An 8,486-nucleotide genomic window follows, 5' to 3' on the forward strand; every position below is an offset into this window, starting at 1 on the left:
GAAACAAAGCCAGCACCCCATCCCCTCCCACCAAGACTTACAGAAAGATGGCAGCTCCGATCACATTTTAAGCCCACAGCTTGAAGATGACAGGTGAGATCCTGCCGAAACGTTGCAAAGACAATCTCAACCTTACACGGGAAAAGACCCGAATACAACAAAACCAGCATACCTACACCCGTGAAAATCTACGAAAACAAACAAATATATATATATATATATATATATATATATATATATATATATATATATATATATATATATATATATATATATATATATATATATATATATATATATATATATATATATATATATATATATATATATATATATATATATTTACTCATTTATCCACCTTTATTCTTTCACCAAATAGCTCAAGGCAGTGAACATACTGAAGACTCCATCATCCTCAGAACAACATGCTTGTGAGGTAGGCTGTGGCTGAGAGAGAGGAACTGGCTCAAGGGGACCCACCAGGATTTCATGGCTGGGATGGGACTGGTAAGTACTTTGAGTGGGGGCTCTTTCCTAGTCCGAATGGTCCCCCCCTTCCCTCTCATGAGAAACCCCCTAGCAGTGCCAGAGGGGACCGAATTGACAGAATTGATAGATGGCAGAATCACAGATTCTGACTCCTTTGGAGAGTCTTGAAAGAAGAGAGGCCTCAAATTGGAGTCCCAATCAAATGGGAAGTCAGGATAGTTTGAAGAGAGATCAGTTGTGATGGATTAAGTCAGAGATTCTCAAGATAGGCCACCTGAAGGCATCTGTGGACTTTAGGCAGTTAGTAAGATGTCCCCTGAATTGAGAGAGGAAGTGACTGTGCTCTCCATTTTCCAAACAGGTCAGCAGCAGAGAAGAAACGGTCTTTTAGGGAATATCCTTGGGCTGTTTTCTCAATGAGCAGTGATGGCCTCCATGATCTCCAGATTAACCAGATTCCCTTGACTTTCAGATCCAGGAATCCATAAAAGACAAACAACGGATGAAAGAAAAGCACAGTTGTCTCAAGCAGACAGTGGATCAACTTCAAACCACAACAGAAGACCTGCAGAAAACTCTGCTGGACAACAAAGGAAGCTTGGACCATGCCAACACGATGATCCACCAGTTAGAGCTAGAGAAAGAATCTTTGGTGAAACACACTGAAGAACTCCAGAAAGAAATGTCTGAGGTTCCTAGCCAAGTGGCTTTCCTCAAACTTGAGAAGGCTGCCTTACAATCTTTGAGAAGCTCCTCAAAGAGGTCTGGAACTTTGTTAACTCAAGAAGCACCTCTAGAGTCTGCAGCATGAACTGGCTGAGATGGACCAAAGTTCCACTTTGTGGAGAAAAGTCACTGAAGCAGAAAGTCTCCATTCTTCAGAATGTGAGGGGAAATGAGAAGAAGCACCTCAACCATCTGCAGCAGTATCAGACCTGTGTTTACCAGGCCAGAATGGAAGACCCGCAGAAAACTCTGGAGGGCAACAGAGAAGGACGGACCCATGTCAGAATGGCGATCCAGGAATTAGAGCTGCAGAACTGGTGTTTGGAGAAAGACAGGGAAGATCTCTACAGGGAGGTCACCAGCCAAGTGGCCTTCTTCAGAAATGATGTTGGCACTCCTGAGTGACCAGCACATGGGACAGCTTTGCTGACACTCTTTCTCCCTGTACCTGGAATGGAGGAATGGTGGCCTTTTACCCATTTGAAAGAGAAAAGAGATTCTTCCCCTCCCTTCTCTTGACTTGCCACCCAGTGTGCCAGGGGAGACAGGAGAGCCCCACCCTTACCAGCTGAAGCCCCCACCTTACCAGTCACTGCAGGACTGTCAGCTGAGCTGAAAGCCTCCTAGCCACCAAGCATCAGGGCCTGAGAGCACCGAAGAATCCCAGAGCTCCGAGCCAAGAAGGAGAGTGGAGGGGATGGCCGTGGCAGTGGTGAGGTGATGTTGGTAGCGGTAGATCCCCAAGCTCAGCTCCACGCCTCGGAGTGCCATCTGAGGCCGAGGGGCAGCAGTGAGGAGGGTGAGGGCTCTGCTGGGGGGGGGGCAGAGAGTCTGGCCAGAGCCGGATCTGGGAGCCAGAACCAAGCAGCCAAACGAGCCGAGCAGCTGAGATCTGGGCAGCCCACAGGAGAGGAGAAGAGAGGAGAACAGCTAGAAGCTGAACTGGGAGCCGAGGGGTCTGCAGGAGACGCCTCGAGGCAGCAGAGACCCCCAGAGGCCACAAGGCTGACAGAGCTGGTGGCAGAGGTGGAGGACAGGGCTGGGTTGAGGGTCTCGGGGACAGCCAGAAACTCCTGCTGCTCCAGAGGCTGCAAGAGAGAAGCAACAGGAGGGGGAAGCCAGGGGCCACCAAGGCCAACTGGAGCTGGTCAGTGGCTGGTGGGTGTTGGGTTGGGAAGTAGGGGTGGTGAGTTTCCATCCATTATTCCTTGTTTCGCCTTCAGGTGCCTTGGAAAATAGCTTGTCCCCTTCCTTTCTGTGGCAGCCCCTCAAATTTTGGAAGACTGCTATCATGTCTCCCCTGGTCCTTCTCTTCACTAGCCATGCCCAGTTCCTGCAACCATTCATCATTTGTTTTACCCTCCAGTCCCCTAATCATCCTGGTTGCTCTTCTCTGCACTTTTTCTACAGTCTCAACATCTCTTTTATAGTGTGGTGACATAGACTCCTTCGATGCTCTTTCTATGGAGATATTAGAAAGAAACATATCCTCCCAATAACCGATAGGCATCCTGGCCATTCCGACACTGCTTAGCTCCAGTGGCTGCTTAAGGCCGAACAGACTGCGGTTACAGCAAAGGTGGCTCGATTCTCCACAGCAGCACTGGGGATCCATGGGAAACACGTGATTAACCCACCATGGCTATTTTACACAACTGATGTAGGAAACCCTTTTCCATTACTACTCGTTTGTCTTTTAGTATTTAATGGCTATGGGCCTCAGGGTTTAAGGACTGATATTATAGGATCGTTAGGCCATGTGTAACTAACAGATTGGATGCCCAATTGTGATTTTAATATAGAGTTTATCTGTGGTTTATTATTTCAGTCTAGAATTTTTAAATGGATATTCCTTGAGTGTTTTTATTTGTTCTGGTCTTTGATTGTAATAAACTTGATTTGATTTGATGCAATTCCATTTACCAAGAAGGGGAGCTAAAAAGACATATGACAGACTTGATTGTTCCCCATGTAGTGAATACTTTCCTCAGATAAAGGAACAATTCATGTGTCTTCAAGAAATGCTCCATCAGACTCAGGTTGCAGTTATCATATCTAAAAAATAGGACAGAACCGACCATTAATTACTGGACAGGGGCCTTCCACCTGTTGATTCATGGCTGTTAAGACTCCATCAGTTGTGGATAATGAATGAGAACAGCCTGCCCCAATCTGGTGGCCCCCGGATGTTAATTCATGCATCCTTGTGATTCATGCTTGGCAATAAATAAGGCTACCTTCCTCCGAGAAGGGGGACCCAGGAGTGTTTGCCAACACTGGTGCGGCTCCATTTGTAGACCGGAGAAAGAACTTTTGATGTTGTGTCTGTTGCTGCTGCAGCCCTGGGAGACCTAGAATATAAGGGGACCTCAACATTGTGACCAGATCCTTGGACTTTCACTTGACAGGTAGCTCCCAGTCATTGCCAAGACCTCTCTCCTCTTTAAGGGCACCGATCAGGCCAACCTCCTTCAGCAACCAAGAAAGAAACCACTTAACTCCATTTTGTAGAATTAAGAGTACTTTTACTGGTTATGAAAAGATAGCAGCAAAGTAAAGCAAGGTCTGAAGCAAAAGCGCGCGAAATCATACATATCAATATATGTCCAACCCCCAACAACCCCCATCCCATTGTCCAATCCATAAATCCCTCAGGTGTCATGTGGGTTGCATCTCCGAGAAACATCATCAGGTTGGTAGGCAGGACGGTTGACCTTGACCAACTCTAAACCCCAGGCATCAGCATGCACAGTAGATGGTGACAACAAAACTCCCTTTTCCACTATCTCTCGTGTACCAATTAATCCCCTCTCAAATACCATGCCCCCCTCTCCGTTTCAATGGCAGCCGAAAGCGAGTAGCGATGCAGAGGCTGACAGCACCTCAGTTATCTGGATCCTGATGGAGAGAGCACAGAAATGGCCTCTCTGCCTTTTGATCTCTCCAACCATGGAAGGGGAAATTTGTGGGCCTGACTACTCAAGGAAATCCTGCTGTTTCTGAACAGTTACTTAAAGGTGTCAACTGGGCTTTGGTTGTTATAACTATGGGTGTCCTTTACAGAAACTGCTGCATAAAACTTTATATCTTGCGTATATGAAGAATTTCTGAACTCTGTGTTTGCGTGTGTATTTGTGTCTTGTGGCACAATGGTCTTTTTTCTATTCTTATCTTTTTCTTCTTCTTTCTACTCCAGCTAAATTCAATAAATTTAAAATTAATAATTAATACATTTCAGTTGCCAGAGAGGACAAACACTGGATTAAATAGTATAGGAACATTTAGGATCCTTTGGGTTTATGTCCTCATGATTTACGTCCTCATGTTTCGCCCAAATCCAGTCTGCAAATTGCACATGAGTGGATGGCCTCTAGGAGCCCCCTTCTCCGTTCCATCATCCAGCAGGTGCATCAACTACAATTCCAAGAAGGCCCAGGGCTGAGTGGCCCATAGGTCAGAAGCATCCAGGATGATGCAATCAAAGCTCTGCTGGGAATTCTGGGAGTTGTAGTTGAACCTATCTGAAATGGCCAAGCTGGGGAAAGCCACCCCAGGGACAGATTAAGAGACCTCCTTGATCCCCTCCTGGATATCTACTCTATGTTTGCACCCAGGAGTTCTTTCCCCTCTCCCACTTCCTGCCTCCTTCCTCAATTCCAGGAAAGAGGAAGAATCCCCTGCAATGAGAGATCCTGATTGGCGGCCTCCCACTTGTGGGTCTTCTCCTGCCTTTGCTGCTCTGGAGAAGCCACTCAGAAGAAACCTCCAACCCTCCACAAAAGGACAACAAGGAAGATGGGATCAACCTAAGATTTGCTTAATGACCACGCTCATTTGCTTAACAACTGTGGCAAGCAGGTTGTAAAATGAGGCAGAACTTACTTAAGAACTGCCTTGCTGGTTCCGGTTCCGGCGGCTGACGGCGACGGGCAAGTCCTTTGCCCGCTCCGGCTCCCCGGTGGGCTTCCCTGGTTTCTGGGGGGCACAGGACGCCCCGGAGAGGCGTCCTGCCGAAGGAGCGGCTTGGCGGGGGACCCTGGCATCGGCGGCGGCTGGTGGGGGCTTCTCCGCTTCGCTCCAGGCATCGAGGAGCAGTCTCAGAGGGCGCGCGCGGATCTTCGCAACAGGCTGACCGGACGATGTAAAAATAGAAGGAAGCAGCGGCGGTGTGGTGAGGCGCTTCCTCTCTTCATTCCTTTTTTCATGATTTGATGGACCTTTCAGCAATTTAAAACCTTAAACTTTCGGATTTCCCTGGAGGCGCGGCTGGAGGGAGGGGGATTTCCCCCCCCCCTTGGACAAGCGGCTTGGAAAATCTGCTCTCACCCCCAGGGGAAGGAGGAGGGGGGAGAGCTAACTAATGATGCCTCACCCCTGTAAAAGTGATTTTTCATTGGACTTAGTTCCATAACTTATTGATGACCTGAGAACTTTGTGAACTTTTAAAACTTTACTATGCCTCTGAGCCCAAAGCTGGCAGGGCAAGATGGCACACTTCCGTTGTCTTCATGAACAGTGAAACCTGACTCCACCTTTAAAATTCAGGCTTCCGGTCTTTGTCTCCGTGTCACCCAGAAGAATCTCTTGTGGATTGTTATTTTCTTGAACTCTCTGGGGGAAAAATTCCTCTCTATTGCCAGACTGACTAAAGAAACTCTCTTCTGTTTGGATCTTCTGCCTCCTGGACTCATCTGGCTGCTCTACTTCTCCAGCTGTCCATTCTCCATACTGACTGATCACTCTACTTTATAAACTATGTCTCCAAAAAGACCACCCCCTGGGAAACCTGGCTTTGCTACTTCTGCCCCGACATCTGCAACATCCAGTCCTGCCACACAATCAAAGATCACAGAACTGATGCAACCTAAGAGTACAGAGATGGATTTGCAACAAATGCTTCAGCAACTTATACAGGGCCAGGAAGAAATTAAGAAACAATTAAAGGAAATGAAGGAAGAAATTAAAGAGAAGCAAGTCCAAATCTACAAGAACTCACAGAGACTGGACCTTGTGGAGGGTGGGGTGGCGGAGGTGGGGGGGGGTAGAAGCAGTGCAGAAGGGAAACAAAGAACTTGATATCCAGCAAATGAAAACAGAATTTGAGAGAATATCCTTTTATCTTAGATTTCAAAATGTCATAGAAGCAGATGGGGAAAATATAAGGGACATTATGACTACCATTCTAGCTGAATACATACATAAAGAAAAACAACAGATGGAATGGGAGATAGATCTGGTTTACAGAGTGAATTCAGCTTATGCCAGAACACACAATGTACCCAGGGAGGTCCATATTAAATTCCTCAGAAAAAGCACAAGAGACGAAATTCTGGGTGTACAAAGGGGGCAGACACTGACATACCACGACAGGGAAATAACCATCCTGAAGCAGATCCCCAAGAAAATTAGGGAAAAAAGGAAAAATTATTCGCAATTGGCGAATAAATTATACTAGAAGGGGGTGTGGTTTAGATGGTTGATGCCTGAAGGTATGCTGATATTCTGGGAGGAGACAAGAATTAGAATCAATACACCCATAGAGGCACAGGCCTTTATGGAAAAAAACAAAACAAACCTAGAAAAAACAGAAGACACTACAACAGTTATGCAGGACACGGGAGGGGCCGGAGCTCTGTCAGCGGGGGGAGAAGGGGCAATACCAAGAAAGCTCAGATCACAAAAATGAATAAGAAAATCACATTGTTATAAACAGACCGAAAGTAGTAATGAAATTATATGTAGATTATATATTACAATATATAAACTGACTGAAAATATTTTTAGAACTAATATGCTGATCTTATATGATTATGTATTAATGTTTTATACTCAGATGTATTCCATGAGTTTGGAGGGAGGGGGCGCCTGCCACACTTTTCAATTGCCAAAATTTGTATACCCTTCCATTTACCTTTTCCCCTATAAATGTTAAAAAAACCAATAAAATTTTTAAAAAAAGAACTGCCTTGCTTAGCAACAGAAATTGTGGTCATACATGGAGGACTACCTTGATTGCCTGATAGTCCACTAGAATTTCTCTCCAGAGATGTTCAGGATCTTGTAATAAGAACTTCCCCTTTCTTCTCCCTTCTGCTAGCTTCTGAGGAGCCTGGAGCTGAGTTCTTGGTAGGGCTTATTTCTGGGGCTTCTGGGGTTGGAAGCAGCCTGAGATGACTGAGGGCAACCCAGCAGGTCAGACCTTCAAGGGTTGCACTGCTGGGCTTCTCACCTTGAAGAGAGGGAGACCCTCTTTCTTTCCTCTGGAGGAGTTTGAGACACACCCGATCTCCTGCTTGCAACTATTCATCTGGTACAGCCACAAGGAGCCCAATCTCCTCAGGATGCAGTCTGACTCTCCTGTGGGGTTTCTCCAGCCACATCTTCTGGACTCCAGTCTCAACCTGGCCCATGCATTGGGGAAAAGAACTGGCTGTTTGTGCTGTCCTTATCACCCAGTAAGGAGATGGAGACAGGATGGTGGATCTCATAGAAAAGCTTCTTTAACAGGGCAGGAGCAACTATGGGAAAGGTGAACTAAGTAGGTCTCCTTGGATGAGAACATCTAAGCAAGAGGACCGGGAGGCCCCTACCTTCTCTGGCTTGGTGGGATGGCCAATGGTTCTCATGGAGATTATCAAATAACATGGTAGTTGGAGCTTGACTCCCATAGAATCTATCTTACCACTTTTCCTATTCATTCTCTCACACATACACTTTTAGTGCTGTCCATAGGAATCATTTTTTTAAAAAAATGTTTTTTAAAAGGTGTCAAATTCATTGGCAGTTGGTGAACAACAAATTCCTCTGAATAACTTTCACAGAGTTCTCTTTAACAAGATTTATTGAGGTGAATAGGAAGGCAGTTACAAGAATTAAAATCCTTCAACAATTTCCCATTTGGAAACATGTAGATATGTTCTTTGATTCCTGCATACTATCTAAGTGGAAATAATTCAGGTATTCGTTCAAATAAATGGACATTATACAATTCTTAAATATCATGGTGTTTTTTCTCATGTTTTTACATTTGTTCTAGCTGTGAGATGCTCCTTTGTGTTCAGGTCTGGCCTCAGAAGAATAATGTAGCATTTGGGGATGAAGATGCAGCCCAGCAGACCAGCACTGGAGGCCAGGATGGAGAAGACCTGAACAGCCACCATGTATTTCCCTTTGGTGCTCAGGTAGGTGGGCACAAAAGTCACCCAGACGCTGCAGAAGACCAGCATGCTGAAGGTGATCAGCTTGGCTTCGTTGAAGGCCCCAGGCAGATT

This window comes from Natrix helvetica, assembly GCF_964273705.1.
Source record: "Natrix helvetica genome assembly, chromosome: 5".
NCBI classification, from domain to species: Eukaryota; Metazoa; Chordata; class Lepidosauria; order Squamata; family Natricidae; genus Natrix; species Natrix helvetica.